A 19,563-nucleotide genomic window follows, 5' to 3' on the forward strand; every position below is an offset into this window, starting at 1 on the left:
GATGCCTCCTATCTATTCTCAAAGCATATTTGGCTTTCCCCAAGTCACCCCGAATTGACCTCGACCCTTAGTGTCTGATTAAGTTTGTAATTACTCTTCATCTCCTTCCCGTTCTCTTTCTTACTCCATGATTAAGAAGTCTTGATATGTTGAACTCTAGAATGTTTCAATAACTCATAAGTTTTTTTTTATGATAAACATTTACATAGACTTCAGAGTAGTAACCAACTGCAAGTCCCGAATCTGGATCACTGCAGTTTCTTGAAACGCTATCTTCACGGGAATCAGAACACTTACGGGCTCGTGTATGACTGGGTAATCGCTTTTCTGCCTATCATTCGGAAAGATATATATGAAGACATGCAAAACTCGTAAGGAGTTTCCACGTAAAATCAAGTAGTTTTAGTTTGTATCACATCTACTTTTACGCACCATAAAAAGTTACCATGACATACAATAACTGTCCTTAAGCACACAGAATCAGTATATCTATCATTTTCCAAGGTTGGATCAATTTTCTGTTAAACATAGCAAACGAACTTCTTACGAAGTAGCAGACTTGAAAAATAATTTCATTTCCCTTAATAAAAATTTTAACATTAATCGCCCCGACCAAAACAAAGTCTTCAGGTAAACGGCTATCCCGAAGATCCAATGGATCAGCTGGACCGACCACATACTAGTATGTGTCCTTCTAACTAATTAATATGATCGACTAATTTTAAGCGAAAGAATGAAAACTCATCATAAACCGCCCCGGTCACTTTCAGTCATCTGGTTAATGGCGATCCTCAAAATCTACAAGTAGAAAATGAGGACCAAAACATATCCGAAGACAAGTCCTTCAAACTGAGGTAACCGACATATTTTTAAGCGATAGTGACGTTTTTTTTTTTTTAAATATAACATGAAAAGCATGGTTACTCGGGATTGATCATCTCATTCAGTTCGATAAGGTTTTGAAATCTTGTTTTGTCAAACGCTTTAGTATAAAGATCAGCGAAATTATCAAGCGTATCCACCTTCTCAAGCACAATCAGTTTCTTCTCAGCACAATCCCGTATAAAATGATGACGTATCTCAATATGTTTAGTTTTACTATGCTTCACGGGATTGTTAGTTACTGAGATAGCAGCTGTGTTATCAATGCAAATAGGTGTAAGTAAGAAATTCAGACCATAGTCGCGCAACTGTTGTTGAATCCAAAGAACCTGAGAGCAGCAGTTGGATGCTGCCATGTATTCTGCTTCACAGGTTGAAATTGCGACTGAAGTCTGCTTCTTGCATTGCCACGACACCAATCTGCCACCAAGAAACTGACATCCTCCAGTTGTTGACTTCCGACTCTGATTGCACCCTCCATAATCAGAATCTGTGTAAGCGACTAGCTCCAAGTCTCCTCCTCTCGGGTACCACAACCCCAGCTTCGGTTTGCCCTTGAGATACCGCAAGATCCTCTTCACACCCTTCATGTGAGATTCCTTTGGGTTTGCCTGAAAACGAGCACAAAGACAAACAGCAAACATTATATCAGGCCTAGAAGCAGTTAAGTACATTAAAGAACCTATAATAGCCCGATACTGAGTTGGGTCCACATCTGCATCACCGTCTGACTCAGCACCCAATTTGTGATTGACGCAGATTGGAGTGTCGAATGGAGTGCTGTCCTCCATCTTAAAGCGTTTGAGCACATCATGGACATACTTGGTCTGATGAATGAACATCCCATCCTTCTTCTGATCAACCTGCAATCCTAAAAAGAAAGTTAGTTCACCCATAGCACTCATTTCAAACCTCTTTTTCATGACGGCCTCAAAATCTTGACACATGGAGACTCTTGATGCAGCAAAGATAATGTCATCCACGTAGACTTGCACCAGCAGGAAGTCGCTTCCATCTCTCTTGAAGAACAACGTGCTATCTATCTTCCCTCTTTCAAACCCATTTTCAAGCAAGTAATCTGATAAAGTTGAATACCAGGCACGAGGTGCCTGATGTAGTCCATACAATGCATTGCTTAACTTGTACACGTGATCAGGAAAGTCTGGGTCAGGAAAACCCGGAGGTTGCTCAACATACACTACCTCATCAACTTTCCCATTCAGAAACGCACTCTTCACATCCAACTGAAATACCTTCATCTTCTTATAAGCAGCGAATGCCAAAAACAATCTAATGGCTTCCAATCGTGCGACAGGAGCGAACACTTCATTATAATCAATCCCCTCTTGTTGATTAAAACCTTTAACGACTAGCCTCGCCTTGTTTCTTATGATAATCCCTTTCTCATCTCTCTTGCACTTAAACACCCATTTTGTGCCTATCGCATGCACATGCTTCGGTTTTTCAACCAAAGTCCAAACTTCCATTTTCTTGAATTGAGCCAACTCTTCTTGCATTGCTTCGACCCACGAGCTGTCCTTGAGAGCCATTTGATAATTCTTCGGTTCAATCTGGCTGATAAAGCAGGTGTACAAGCATTCGTTGATTATCCCTGTCTCCTTGATGCTTGTGTAAACACAGGTGTGCTCATTCAAGCTACGTCTTGTTTGTACACCGGAGGACACATCACCAATCACATTCTCGAAAGGGTGATCTTTATAAATCCTCGTGGTCGGAACAGAACCGACATGCAAATTTTCTTCCAAGTTAGAAGAGAGCTCGTCAATGGTTGTTTCATGCTGAGAGTGAAATGGATTGAAAAATTCTTCTTCAGTCGAGGCAGCAGGGGTATCGACAGCATTTGATGAGGAGGGTTGACATTTATCGATCAGCTGTCTTTGTAATAGGTTTTCTTCCTCATCAAGGATCATCTTCGTAGCAACTCTCTCTTCTTCTTCAGCAATATCCAAATACGGTATGTTAAAAGACTTAAAAAGTTTAACATAGTCAAAAAACTCAGCAGGTCCGTTGCTTGGTTTTGGCGGTTGGTAACTTGTGATATCGGTGTTACACACCACCTCAACCTTGCTGGTCGATGTATTGAAGACACGTCTGTTGGGAGTCCCAACAACATAACCGACTAAGATTCCTTCATCGGCTACTTCACCAAATTTAGAATTTGTCTTCAAAATCGAACAAGGGGACCCGAATGGTTCAAGACCACTCAAGTTGGGCTTTCTCCCATGCATAAGCTCATAACACGTTTTACCAAGTCTTTTAACAGTTAAGACTCTATTCAGAACATAACAGGCTGTAGCAACAGCTTCAGCCCAAAACACCACAGGAAGCTTTGAATCAGCCAGCATTGTTCTGGCTCCTTCAATTAATGTTCTGTTCTTCCTTTCAGCCACTCCATTCTGTTGCGGTGTATACGGAGCGCTGTATTGGTGTTCAATCCCTCTCTGAAGGCAGAAGATCTCCATCTCAAAATTCTTGAACTCCGTTCCATTGTCACTCCTGATGAACTTAACCCTTTTATCCATAACGTTCTCAACTTTGGTAATCAAATTCTTCACCATCTGAGCCGTTTCATCTTTTGATTTCAGGAAATATACCCACGAATATCGTGAATAGTCATCAGTGATCACCAAGCAATAAGAAGTTCCTCCTAAACTTTTTGCATTCACGGGACCGAAGAGATCCATGTGAAGCAACTCCAGAGTACTGGCAATTGAATTGACTTTCTTGGTGAGATGGGATTTCTTGTGCTGCTTTCCCTTCTTGCACGCTATACATTTATCTTCAAAATTGAAATTCTTCAAGGGAACGCCCAGCACAAGTCCATTCCTGACAATGTGGTTCATCTTCCGAAGATGAATGTGCCCCATTCTCCAATGCCACAATTCAGACTCTGATTCACTCGCTTTTGTCATAAGGCATGATTCTGCCGTGGCCATTTCAGTTGATCTCATATCCATAATATATGTATTTCTTTCACGTGGAGCCTTCATCACAATCCACTCCTCTGGTATCTGAAAACCAGGTTTCAACACAATCACTTCATTCTTTGTAAAATGAACGGTGTACTCCTTATCACAGATCTGCGACACACTCAGCAGATTGTGCTTCAATTCTTCTACAAAGTTAACCTTCTCCAAAGTCATCTTTCCGTTTGACACTGTTCCCATTCCAGTAATCTTGCCACCACTTTCACCGGCAAAGCTCACTCTCCCTCCTTGAACAGGTTTCAAATCGTGTAACAAGTATTTGTTACCCGTCATGTGCCGGGAACAGCCGCTATCTACAACCCAAAGATTGTTGGCAGCCCTGTTCAACTGTTCCTGCACAATAAAGCAAAAGATTAGAATTTAGGGACCCAAGACCAATTGGTCTTGGATCTATACATCCCAAACTTTGGCTTTCCAAAGTTAGTATCTCGATAATTCCTGTAAGTCCTATTAGGAAACCTCCTTGAAGATTGATTGTGAGGCCTTCCAAACCTTTGTGAATTGAAAGAATTATAGCTTGTGGTTTGGTTATTAGCAGTGTAAAACTGAGATTTGTTTCTATGAAAACCTGAATTAGTCACATTTTTGAATTTTAAGTGGTTTTCATTTTTAGCAGCATGATAATTACTATTAGGTTTATTCTCAGCTTTAGTAGGCCTCACACCTCTGAATCGCTGCTTCAGAGGGCAATTTGCAACAAGATGTCCTAATTGATTACATCTAAAACAACACCTATGCTCAACTTTTTTATCAACAGGTGTTTTAGATGTCGAGGCTATATTACCGCCCGTTCATCTCACATATGGTGGGACGTACGGGTTTAGTGGAGTACTCCTTTTATTTGTTTTATCTTTTTCTCCACTCTTGGGTAACACAACCTCCTCTTTTGCCTTACCAGACTCGGATGACTTATCCGAATCTGACGAGACTGGACTTTGATCAGAAATTTCAACACTTGAAACAGGCGAACTTGTTTCGCCTCTACTAACATTTGGTTCTTTAACAGTTACTTTAATTGGCACTGTCTGAGCAACCTCAAAGTCAACAGATTTCTGAACACTAGGGTTAAAAGTGTAATTGTGATTGTACGGTGGTGGAACCTCATGATAACCGATTCCTCCCCTCTTGACAGAGGAACCTTGATCACTAACAAGGTGATCAAGAATAGCAGAGGAATTTCTGAACTGCTCCAGTTTTCGATTCAGTTCCACCACTTTCACCTGGTGGTCAGCAATCTGTTTTTCTCTCTCAGCAATTAGTTTGGTCTTTTCATCCAAAACTTCATAGCTTAAATCAATCACTTCAATTTTTTCAGCAAGTTTTGTTTTTAGACTTTTAACATCTTTTTCACAAGCTTTTATCTTAATTTTATAATTATTTTCTCTTGATTTAATAAAGTGATGATCTTCTTTTAAAGTTTTAAACTCAGCATCCAAACTAACATACTGATCAGTTATGGTTGCTAGTTGCTCAGACAAGTTCTCACATTTTGAACAAGTTGGTTTAGAACATACCTCGGAGAGCTGATCTTTAACATCTGCCATGAAAGCTTTTTCTTCTCCGGTAACCTTCTCACTTTCTTCAGTTTCAACCTTCGCCAAATTTGCCTGCTCAAAAGTTTCTTTAGACAGCAGGTTCCAGTTGTATTCACCATCTTCTCTGGACATCATCGCACTATAATCTTTAGAACCTCCACTTTGCTGTGTAGACCTGCCCTGACTTCGTTCTACACGCTCATTCCTGCATTCCTTTGCAAAGTGACCGTTTTGTTGACAATTGTAGCATCTCACCTTTGCCTTGTCAAACCCCGGCTTTCCACCGACAAACTTTCTTCCGGTCTTCCTTATAAACCTTTTTACTCTTCTCACGATCATGGCCATCTGCCATTGCAGATCCATTTCCTCCAGATCATCAGCATCAATCTGGTCATAATCTTCATCCAACATAGCTGGATCAACAACCTTCCCTTGAATGTAGTTCTCATAGGAAGCAATAAAAGAAGCATAGAGACCAAACTGCTCTTCAGCAGACTTGACACTCATAGGCATCTTGGAGTAGTTGTTGCTGAGAATACTTGGAGAGCAACTACTCTTGCTTACCTGGGGTTGAGAACCACTCGATCCAGCTGCTACATAGCAAACATCCCCATTTGTGTTAACTGACACATGCCCCTCATGTGATGAGTTGGGGCCCGACTCTCCCTTGTGTAGTAGGCAGCAGATTCAGTCTTCGATCCTGAGCTAGTGTTGACTTTAGCTCCATACATACCTGGATCTTGAACCTGATCCATAGGTGTCTCTTTTCTGACCATGTTAAGCTCAAAGGTTCTGAGCTTGTTGACTGCCGTTTCAAGATCATATGTGGGAAAGTCCTTGTCTTCCCTCATCAGCACAGTGTACATCTCCCATTTTGGTGGGAGAGCATCTAGAAGCTTCTCAACTATTTCTTCTTCTCGGTAGGAAATTGAATAGTTGCTCAATTCAGTCATCAGATGGTAATATCGAGTGATAATATCATCTAAGGATTCATTCTTCAAATACTTGAAGACTGAGAACTGGGTTTTGAGCAATTTTATCTTTGAAGCACGGATTCCTACATTCCCTTCAAATCTGTTCTCAAGAGCTTCCCAAAGCTCTCTTGCTGACGTATACTTTCTGAACATATGAAGGATCTCTTGAGGAAGAGCCATAGTAATAGCAGCATGAGCCTTGCTCTCGGCCTCATACATCTTTTTCTCTTCTTCTTCCATTTTACTATACTTTTTAATTTGATCACGACCTTCATACTCCATAACTGGTGGAATATAACCATCCTGGATGCATACCCACATCTTCGCATCCTGGTACTTGACGTATTGTATGAACCGATCCTTCCATGCAACGAAATCGGTTCCCTTCAGCAATCTTGGGGCCTTGGTAGCTGACCCTGCTTCAACTTCCATCTTCACTAACTCAGAGATGTTGATCGACGACATCTTTCCCGAAAAGTAAGAAACCTGAAAAATTAATAATTTTTTTTTATATTAAAGTACTGTAGGCGAAGTTACGGATAACTTCGCTTGAAGTAGGCGAAGTTGTAGAGAACTTCGTTATCCGTAACTTCGCTGATAACACTGCTGATTAACTTCGCTGATTCTTAACTTCGCTTGAGGTAAGCGAACTTAAGAGGTAGGCGAAGTTGTAGAGAACTTCGCTTGAGTTAGGCGAACTTGAGAAGGTAGGCGAAGTTGTGGATAACTTCGCTTAACCTTATATCATCGCCGAAACCCTACGCACAGTGATGGCAACTTCGCCTGATGAACACGGAAGATTTGCAGATCTGTAAATCGGATTTTAACGAGGTTTTTGACGGTGTAAAGGCTTGAACATGATGGTAGGAGGTAAGAATGATCAAAAACACAGAAAACACGTCCCGCGAATAGTCGAAACGGGACGATTTCTACACCCGCGTGAATATCCCGAACCACACAATCGAGCAAATGCTCTGATACCAATTGTAGGTTCCCTGGACGGATCACACGAGATATCTCGGTCTACTCAGGTACGGAATCCCTGCGTAGATCGTTACGAGCGTAGAAAGCAAATCAAACAAACACACACGAATAAACCGAAACACGTTATATATTAATAACTGAACTCACGTGATATGAATCACTGATACAGACTCTCGTCCTCACGTTACAATGAACTCAAACCAGCTTAGATCAACTCGATTAACTCTCAACACTAAGCCGTAACCTAGTATAAATACACGACAACTTCGCCTGATATGTTCAGGCGAAGTTGTGCATAACTTCGCTTGTTCAACAAGTTCGCCTAGGCGAACTTGTTAACAACTTCGCTTAAACAAAAACATAAATAACATTACAGACTCGATTACAGACACTAGACTATGAACTACTGACATTTATGCACCAACAATATATATAATTAGCGCTTGAAATGATGATGAGGATCAAGATTCTAAATCTTCCTATGAAAAATAATTGGCCAAAGTGGAAAGACGCAAACAGGGCATAGTTGAATACTGTAAAAACGGAAAGTTTGTTGGACCAGCAGTTCGTAGAACTAAAGTTGTAAAATGTGTTAGATGCAAACGGGTCTTGTATATGAGTTATGAAAATCCATCAAGTGATATAAAGCAAAACTGATGGCACAAGGATTTTGCAAAGACCAATGATTAAATATGAGGAGACACATTCTCCAATGGTGGAAGCAATGATTTTCCGATAACTAAACAGTCTGGTAATATAAAGAGAGAATTGATATGCGTCCAATAAATATTGTTATTCAATTGATACTGAGAGTTTACAAGAAAATATATGAAGGATTAGAATTATCAAATCATGTAAAGTAAGTTCTCAAGAACACAATGATTTTGTGTATAGAGTCATATTTGAATGTTACGGTTATCGAATTTGTTGAGCATAAATGAGACTCCTGAAGAGTTTTCTAAGGTAGTTGAATATTTGAAAGGTTAATTGATGCATCTTAATGATGTAATTCTTGTGCATCAATAAGCATACACATAGAATAAAATGTACATGATGAGTACAATATCTCAATAAACAAAGAAATTGTAGAATATGGATTTTTGATATGTGATACAAAATGATGTGTTAATGAGCAAGTTTATGCAACAAAAATTTCTGCGAAAAGTGAATGTGTATGCATAATTTGTCAAGTTGAAAAGAAGTCCATGATGGATTGGCAAATGCATGGATTTATGCTTATTACGTATGAAATTGAGCTTGGCACAAATCAAGAGATATTTTGATAAAGACGGAGATAAGTTGGATATAATTAGCCATACTTTTATCAAAATTTAACTTTTAAAAGTTCATTATAATCACAATTTATAGTGATGATGTACACATCATTAAGAGAAACTTATGAGCTTTTAAAGATAAAATTCTTTTTGAAAGACCTTGACACAGTGTGATTATTGTTCGACTTATAGTTCGAGTATATGTATAATTATATGTTTATAAATCCATCAAAGTGCATCTAAAAAATGTTGAGACATTTTACCATGGACAAATTTAATCCTTTCAACACATTAAATGATGTCTAACAATGACTCTATATCATTGTCTATCTAAATATGAATATTATTGGTTCGGAAATACCATAATTAAATGCATTTGTGCATTATGTTGTATTGTTAGCTATATATGATTATTATTTTCTTTATTTATATTTATTGGCATGTGTTCTACTAGGAGACACCACAATGGGTTAAAACATATATTTTAGGTATGAAAGTATGTGTTTATATTTTACTAACCCATCAAAACAAGTTTGGTTAGTCTTGTTGATGCAGAGAAATACAACAGGATCATAGTGTTTGCCAGATGAAGTAATAGAGGTTTTTACATGAAGATCACACAACATCATTCAACTTAAGGATTCAAACGTCAACGAACGAAGACGCAAATGATTGACTACAAAAGTTTTGAGGCAACTTTCATAGAAGACCGATATTTACCATTTTGACGGATATATAAATAAGGGGGAGACAATACGCGTTGCACTTTTTTTCCCTTAGCTATGGTTTTGTCCCACTGGGTTTTCCTAGCAAGGTTTTTAATGAGGCAGCATCTCCAAGTGTATTAAGTTGATAACCAAGGGGGAGTGTTATAAATATATATTGTGGTGGTTATCAATACCTAATATAGATTAGGCTTATTGTCCAAGTTAGCTTCTCTTATATATAGATCTTATTATAACTCATTGTAAGACACACCTTATTAATAAAATCTCTCCTTTTCTCCTTACATGTCTTCTCTTATTCTTTAGCTATTAGGCTTGTTTCACAACAATTTTTTTTTTTAAAAAATTTCTTAAATATATTATTCTTGGCTCTTTCCAACAAATCAGATCAATAGAAAAAGATGTCTTGTAATGATTACAGGCGTGTGATTTTGAAATGTTGTCATGTCAGGTAATAATTCAGAACATAACGAGTAATCTAAACAGTTAATAACAATGACCAGCTATAATTAACTATTTACTTTACTATTTTGTATTCTAAATATTTCCTTACATGATTCATGCTGATAATAATATTTGTCTCTTCAATTTAGTTTATAAACTACTTGGTTATTGATATATATTGAATTGGTCACTACCCATACTAGGGTGGTGATAACTATGCAATATGTAGATCTTGTGCATATATAAGATAAAATATATAAGGAGGATAATTTGTTATGAATCCTTTTTATTTATAAATTTATTTAATTATGTATTTATTTATTTTGTTGCTTATTTAAAGCTATACTTGTTATTTGAATACTTCGTAAACATGGAAATCTTATCGTTAATCAGAATAATATAATTTGTTTTGATATTTAATAACTAGTTTTAGAGCCCGTGTAATTCACGGGATTATCTAAATAATTAAATTACAAATAAACCAATACATAATGTATATAGAAAAATGTAATACATCTATGCTTGTATCATTATACATTAATTGATTTTAATTATCACAAATGATTTTTTCCAAAAAAATAAACTTAATAAAAAAAATAATAATGCACGTGCAAAGACAAACCCAAGAACACTCCGTCTATTGAAAATTTATTCCCAGTATCATGTATGTATGATTAAAAGAAATTTGGTTATGAACCAATTTCAGAGAATACTTCTCATATAATAATAATTTTTAGTTATATCATGAAAAAGAGTTTGATAAGTTTCAGAGGCTTCTCGACTTTGCCAATTGACAAAACAAAATAACATGTTAACCCGTTCAATTTTGTAAATGTTTTGTTTCACTTGAACATAATTTTGTACGACATGTAATTTGATAAAATTAGAAGTATTGATAGGCTTGGAAGTGACATGTCAGAACTGGTTGCCGTTTTTTTCTTAAATTTTAATAGTTATGTGAAAAATACTCAATGTGCAATATCTCGAATCTTTGGACTATTTCCAAAAATGTCATTAAAAATATATTCGAAACCCAATCACATTTAAAATTCTAATTTTCATTTGTTTTACATTTTCAAGTCAAAACTTTGAACTCGTAAAAGTTTGACGATAAATCTATTCGCATTCTCAAAATTTTAAAAATGTTCATATTACCTCTTTTTTACGCGTAACAAATTTGAACCAAATGTAGTTAATTTGTGCCAAATGATATATTTATCAACTTTTAACCCGTAACAATCAAATTTAAGTTTCACAAAAAACCCGAAGCAATCCTTTATAAAAAACCCAAGAAACTAAATACGATAAACTTTGTTATATATGAAAGTGATTGGTATATACTATCCTTACAATTTAACACATATATGTATAGTTTACAAAATTAACCGAAAAAATAAATAGATAGATTATATACATATATAATTTATAAATTTATATGAAAATGTAAAAAAATAATAGATAAATGGATTTATTTTTAAAAAATAAATCAACTTTTAAGCATATATTTATATATTAATGATTAAAAAAATTATTTTGTAAATTGAAAGCATGTTAGTGTTTTTTTATTAACAATTTTCAATAATATACATAGTATAAACATTTAAAATAATATTTATTTTAATATATAATAAACATGGTTTGTTATTGATTTTTGGATGTCAAGTATGTTATGAAATATATTCTAACAATGTATATTAATATAATATGTAAATATTTATTTTTATAAAAGTGTATAGATATAATATAAATAGAGTTTAAAGAAAAATGAATAATTTAATTAGATATAATATAAATGAAGTATAAAAGGAAAGTAAATAATTATTGATCTATGCCATATATAAGTTTTGGAGGGAAAAAAATGTAAGGATTAACCAAAAACTGACACGTGTCCACATTTATTTTACTTTATTAAAATAGGTAGATATACATATTTTTTTTGTTAATTAATTACAAAGTGAATTTTATTACTATACACATAAATATAAATTCACACTTACATAATATCAAATATAGTTGCCAAATTTCAATCGAATATAATATGTTTTCCATGATGTCTTGTAGTATATTCTTCATGTAGATAAATTCTTCATTAAACATTCTCTTAACTGTTTTATTTATTATTATTATTTATTTTTTTTACTCGACAATTGATAGTCCAAAATATCATATATATATATATATATATATATATATATATTAATATATATATATATATATATATATATATAATCTAACAATTTACCTCATTCTCATAAGAGGTAATTAACAACATTGGGAAAGTCTAATAAACCATTTATCTTATACATGATCCTCATAAGAGGTAATCTAACAATAATTTTGTTGTGTGCTTTTAATATTTCTTTTCTTTATCGGGTAGTCACATATTCCCCCCCCCCCCCCCCCCCGTTTTTTATTACTTTGGGATTTTATTTATTCAGTATCTTCTATATTATATATATAAAATCATTATTTCTTATACTCAATCATTTATTATTCATCAATGTCCAAATCTTTCTACATAATACATAACTAAACATTGCATAAGTATTAAAAATACAAAAACTAAAGTTTTGTTTCCATAGTTTTAAATAATTACATTTTTTAACTTTAGTTACAAACTTTTGTTTATTAGACTTTTGACACAACAACTTTATATATATATATATATATATAGGGGTGGCTTAACGTACAATAATGGGTTATCGTACATTAGGTACGTGACATTCCAGAGCGTTTGATTAAAAAACGCGCGGTGGTAATTTCGTAAATAACCCAACAGTAGTTCGCGATCAAAATTCGTCGATTACAAATCAACTCTGATCCAAATTCGGAACTTGTCGCTCAATCTAATCCAATTTCTAAACTCTACTCATAGCTTAAAGTATGAAATCTCTAAAGTCAAAAACCAAATCAAAATTGAACGTCGTTGAAATCAAGAAATCTTCAAAATTGATCAAAAATTGTTGATTTAATCAATTGAATTGATGTGTAGAAGTGTTTAGAATCATCAATCGATTATGAAATTGTAGAATAATACACTTAATTATGATAAGGGTTCATGTTTAAACGTTCTGCACAAAACTTTAAACGTTCTGGACTTTTTTGTACAGAACTTCTAAACTTTTGTACAGAACTTCTAAATATTTTGTCTAGAACTTATAAAGTAAAAAGTTTAGACCAAAATGAACACCAAAATGAACAAAAAGTTTAAACGTTCTGACCAAAATGAACAAAAAGTTTAAACGTTCAACTAATACGTTCTGACCAAGACTACAAATTTAGAAGTTCTGACCAAAATGAACACTAAAATGAACAAAAAGGTTAAACGTTCAGCTAATTAATATGTTCTGACCAAAACCACAAGTTTATACGTTCTGAAAAAAAATGAACACCAAAATGACACAAAAAGTTTAAACGTTTAACTAATATGTTCTGATCAAAACTACAAATTTAAACGTTCTGACCAAAAACGAACACCTTTAAAACGTTCAAGTTTAGATGTTTTGTACCAAAACTTTAGAAGTTCTAACAAACGGTTTAGAAGTTCTATACAAAAACTTTAGAAGTTATATACAAAAACTTTATACGTTCTATTTAAACGTATTATACTTTCTGTTTAAAACGTTCAGAACAAAAATCAATTAAACTTTAAAAGTTCAGTACAAAAGTTTATACGTTTTAGGTTAATGTCAATACGTTCAATGTTAAAACCCAGAACTCAAACTCAAAATTGATAACTGAAACTTCAAATTGATGATCAATTGTATAAATTTCAAAGTTTAATTGATCAATTAGTTCATCAATTTCAATTTCAATTGATCAATTTGATAAACTAACCTGTGAAAAACTCGTGACGGAGGAAGATGGTGTTCACGGCGGTAACGTCGATGGTCGCGACGGTGAATACAATTGTTGGACGGCGACGAATTGATGAACGGTGATAGTGAAGGCGTACAGAATCGATGGGAGCAGTGGATCATAGTTGATGAAATTTACAATATTGCCATCACGTGATTTTGAATCAACAGTGTAAGAACTCGCGTACGTAATGTACGATTAGAGATTATTGTATTAGATCTTTTATCTATATATATATATATATATATATATATATATTATATATATATATATATATATATATTCCCAAAGTGAATTTTGATTCCATCTCAATGTAAGTGCATTTTTTTTATGATCGTGTCATAATTTTACACTCATATCCTAAATTTTCTAGGTGATTTTGTCGAACCTTGGTTGCATTCACGTTGGTTGCATTCGCGTAGGAATTATGTCCAACTACCAACTTATTCAGGCCCGAGACTACTATAGATTTAGGTGCATTAGTTTTTCCTTCTATCGTATACTAACCGCCTACCTTTACTTTTTTTTCATTCTTCTAATGGATTGTATCACATAATACCACCATATTGGTTTATTCGATCGTTTTGTCGGTATATGTGGAGATCCAACAAATACGGTACTTGGCTTACACGACTGATTATTTAGTGCTCAAGGAGTCGATGAGAAAATTATGATTTTCAAATATTTGGATAAGATTTAATAGAAGAATTTGTATTGGCCTATTTTATCCGTAATGTTATACCTTTTCCGTAACAGTTTATTTGTTGTCATAATTTTGATACTTCTAATCAAGTTCCTAACTTTTTCTAAGACCATTGATTCTAAAATAAGATTTATGTTTATCTTTGATCAAAGCTTAGGTATGATTATATACCTAATTCGCTAAGATCGATGGCTCTGATACCAACCTGTCACACGCCTAGGCCGTAAGTCGGGGTGTGACAAATACATTGGTTGGAGGAAAAGGAGGAGGTGCTGGAGGAATTGGCACAAAGAATGATGGAAAGAAAGGAAATGCTCGAGTATATTTACTCGACACCAAAAAGGCTGCAGACATACCGGACACTATCACCGGTACGTTCTTAGTTAATAACGTTTATGCTAGAGTTTTATTTGATTCAGGTGCAAACCAAAGTTTTATAGATTATAACTTTTGTATTCTATTAAACGAACCTTTAACGAAATTAAATAAAACTTTAAACGTTGAGACAGCCAATGGTGAGGTAATTAAGATTTCTGAAACCTTAGAAAACGGAAAGATCTTATTAGCAGGTTATGTCATTCCTGTTCAATTATTACCCATGACATTAGCCGACTTTGACATAGCTCTAGGTATGGACTGGTTATCCGATAACCATGCCCGTATCACCTGCAATAAGAAAACCATAGAACTACAAGCTCCTGATAAACGAACAATTCAAATTGCCGGTGACAAAGATGCTGGTAAAGTTAGCCTAATTTCCATGATTAAAGCTAACAAATGTCTAAACCAAGGTTGTTTAGCATTTATAGTATATGTTACCGAAGAACCAAAACCAAGAGAGATAAAAGATGTACCTATAGTTGCCGAATTTTCAGACGTATTTTCAGACGAGTTAACAGGTATTCCACCTAACCGAGAAGTCGAGTTTAGAATAGACTTGATTCCTGGAACTGCGCCATAGCCAAAGCTCCATATCGTTTAGCTCCAACAGAAATGAAGGAGTTGAAGAAACAACTGGATGAGCTGCTAGAGAAAGGATTCATTCGTCCAAGTTCATCGCCTTGGGGAGCTCCGATATTATTCGTCAAGAAGAAATATGGATCCATGAGAATGTGCATTGATTATAGAGCTTTGAACAAAGTAACTATTAAGAATCGATATCCGCTACCTAGAATTGACGACCTATTCAATCAATTGCAAGGAGCGAGTTAATTTTCCAAGATAGACTTACGTTCGGGGTATCATCAATTGAAGGTGCAAGAAGAAGACATTTCGAAGACAGCGTTCCGCACAAAGTATGGACATTATGAGTTCACCGTAATTCTCTTTAGACTCACCAATGCCCCAGCCGCTTTCATGGACATGATGAACATAATTTGCAAACCATATTTAGATAAATTTGTAATCGTATTCATTGACGATATACTTTTTTATTCTAAATCGGAAGAAGATCACAAAGTGCATCTTAGAGATTTACTTGAAATACTTAGGAATGAGAAATTATATGCTAAGTTTTCAAAGTGCGAATTCTAGCTTCATGAAGTACAATTTCTTGGTCATGTGGTTAATGCCGAAGGAATTCAAGTCGACCCTTCCAAAATCGAAGCGATCGCTAAGTGGGAAATTCCAAAATCGCCAACCGAAATCCGAAGTTTCTTAGGTTTGGCGGGATACTATCGCAGATTCATTGAAAATTTCTCACGAATAGTCGTTCCCCTAACTTCGTTAACTCGAAAGAACGTCAAGTATGAATGGGGAACTAAACAACAAGAAGCATTTGAAATACTCAAACAAAAGCTTACTAACGCACCTATATTGGCATTGCCAGAAGGTACGGAAGATTTCGTTGTGTTTAGTGACGCATCCCATTCAGGTTTGGGTTGTGTATTAATGCAAAAAAATAAAGTTATATCTTATGCTTCTCGTCAATTGAAAGTACACGAAAAGAATTATATGGAATTAAAAATATGGAGGCACTACCTATATGGAATTAATTTTATCGTGTACACTGATCATAAGAGTTTAAAGCACATATTTGATCAGAAAGAGCTTAATATGCGTCAAAGAAGATGGATGGAAACCTTAAATGATTATGATTGCGAAATCATTTATCATGAAAGTAAAGCCAATGTGGTGGCTGATGCATTAAGTTGAAAAGAACATGAGAAACCTAAGAGGGTTTGAGCTTTAAGATTAGAACTTCAAATAGATCTGATCGAGCAGATTAAGAAAGCTCAAGAACAAGCTATCAAAGAAAACATCTCCAAAGAAAAGCGTAATGGTACCATTGACTCGTTAGTCAAAGGTGATGATGGTATCCTCAGACTTGGAAACAGGATTTGGGTACCGATCATTGGAGAATTACGCGAAAAGATAATGGGTGAAGCCCATAAATCCAAATACATGATGCACCCCGGTAGAGACAAAATGTATCAAAATCTCAAGCCTAACTACTGGTGGAATGGAATGAAGAACGACATTGCTCTACATGTTGCTAAGTGTCTAACATGTTTACAAGTAAAAGCCGAGCATCAAAACCCGACGGGTTTGCTTCAGCAACTCGAACTTCCTGTTTGGAAATGGGAAATGATAACCATGGATTTTATAACAAAACTTCCTAAGACCACTCGTCAACATAAAGCAATCTGGGTTATCATCGATAGGTTAACCAAATCCGCTCATTTCTTACCTATCAACGAATCTTACTCTATGGACAGATTGGCACGAATATACGTAAACAACATCGTATCATTACATGGTGTGCCATTATCTATCATATCTGATCGAGATAGTAGATTTACATCTCATTTATGGTATAGTTTCCAAAAAGCGTTAGGAACTCAATTAAATCTTAGCACTGCTTATCATCCTCAAACTGATGGGCAGAGCGAAAGAACAATTCAAACGCCTGAAGATATGCTTCGAGCTTGTGTGATCGACTTAGGAGGAAGTTGGGATGATCATCTTCCCTTAATGGAATTCTCTTACAACAATAGTTACCACACAAGTATTCAGACCGCGCCATTCGAAGCTTTGTATGGACGAAAATGTAAAACGCCGGTATGTTGGTCTGAAATTGGAAATAACCAAATGTCTGGACCTGAGATAGTCCAAGAAACAACGGATAAAGTGTTACAAATCCGTGAATGACTTAAGACGGCTAGATATCGACAGAAGAATTATGATGATGTTCGTCATAAGCCGTTGGAATTTCAAGTAGGCGATAAAGTGTTATTAAAGGTATCACTTTGGAAAGGTGTTGTCCGATTCGGAAAGAAAGGAAAACTAAGTCCACGTTTTGTTGGACCATTTGAAGTACTCGAGCGAATCGGCACTGTAGCTTATCGCTTACGTTTGCCCGAAGAAATGAAAGGAACACACGATGTGTTCCATGTTTCCAACCTACGTAAGTGTCTGGCTGATGAAACTTTAGCCATGCCTTTAAAAAGATGTTGAAATCAATGAGAATCTAAAATTTGTAGAACAACCCCTACAAGTGGAAGATTTTAAAGTTAAGAATCTTAAAAGACGAAAACTGAAGTTAGTCAAAATAAGATGGAATTCTCGAAGAGGACCAGAATTTACTTGGGAATTGGAATCGGAGATGAGAAAGAAATACCCGCACCTATTTTAACGAATCTCGAGGACGAGATTCATTCCAAGGTGGGAATGATGTAACATCTTGAAAAATACCATATTTATTTTTGGGTTAATATGTCAAACTTTGAAAATAAAAGGACCCAAAAATAATTTAATAATAAATATGGTAAAGAAATAATATATATGGAATATAATAAGTTAGAAGAATTCATATTAAGAAAATGGTGGAAGGATTTCCATCCCACATGGAAAGTAGGAAAAAAATGGAATTCCTTTCCAAGGGTATAAATAATGAAGATAAAAACCATCCCACATGGAAAGTGGGATAAATTTGGAAGCTCTTTATAAGAGATGGAGTTTCCATAGTAATATTGTTTTATGCATAGCATGCATCAAGTGGTCCTAGCGGAAGGTGCGCAGCACCCGACGCGCACTCGCACGGGCGAGGACGAGGACGAGGACGATGGAGATGGCGATGGCGAAGGCGACATGCGTGGGGCGCAATGTGGCGCTTTGATGGCCCACGCTCGCATCGCCGCGAGCCGCTTGAGAGTCGCCTTATTGTTTTTGGATAGTGGAAGCGAGGTCAAGAGGTGGCAAGATGTAAAAGTACAAGTACTAAAATGAAAACTCTTGATTTCAAGACCCATCGCGATGGGTACGTCACAAAGCCCCAGGATGGGCGGTGTCACGATACGCGATCACCCAACCTATTGGGTCATAGTGATACGCGATGACTAGGCGAAGCCTAGTTATAAACAAACACATAAAAAGAGTTATAAATGTATATAAAAATAAATAGTATAACTAATAAATATTACAGGAGCTCCGATCTTAAATTTAAAAATATAACGAGGAGTCAAACTCAAGCTTTAAAAATAAAGCTATAAATGACTCGAACCTACTTTAAAAAAAAAACAAAATGAGCATAACTCAAGCTTAGATGAAAATAGGTATTATCTTGTATTTTTTATTTATATATAACTTTTTGAGCCAAACTCAAGCTTTAAAAATAAAGCTATAAATGAAAATAATGAGGAGCCAAAGGTAGTCAGTTCGAACTCTGAGCCTACCTGGGTTTTTGTCCAACTGTGTGTTATGCTAGAGAGTGTTGCTCTTGTGGTGGCACAACGATTGTTAAGTGTCAGTCAACGGTATGGTTTCCGGTGGGCACGCCCAAGACATACTCTGAAGCCATCGTAGTTTCGGTTAAGATAACATAGTTTGACGATAGTGAGCAATAGAACTCTCAGAATTTATAAACTACGGTAGCCTAAATATAAAAAAGTCAATGTTCTTAAATAAAACTTAACTTTCATATTTTACTTTTTATTTTTATACAGTTAACGTACTTTATTTTTTAAATATAACCATATATAGCAAATTCCAACCTCATATCTTCTACTTTATTGTTTTCTTGACACACATAACTCGATGAGACTCGATTTAAAGATTTAATGACCCAGTTTATGCAAAATTTACATATGTAAGAGCATTCTCATCCTATACCCTATCTCTAAACCAAAAATTACACTACAACTCACTTCATTTTCTCTCTCCATTTCAATAAAATAAT

This window comes from Bidens hawaiensis, unplaced genomic scaffold (assembly GCF_021521415.1).
Source record: "Bidens hawaiensis isolate Kalapana, Puna unplaced genomic scaffold, B.hawaiensis_p1.1 tig00033156_1, whole genome shotgun sequence".
In the NCBI taxonomy this organism is placed as follows: domain Eukaryota; kingdom Viridiplantae; phylum Streptophyta; class Magnoliopsida; order Asterales; family Asteraceae; genus Bidens; species Bidens hawaiensis.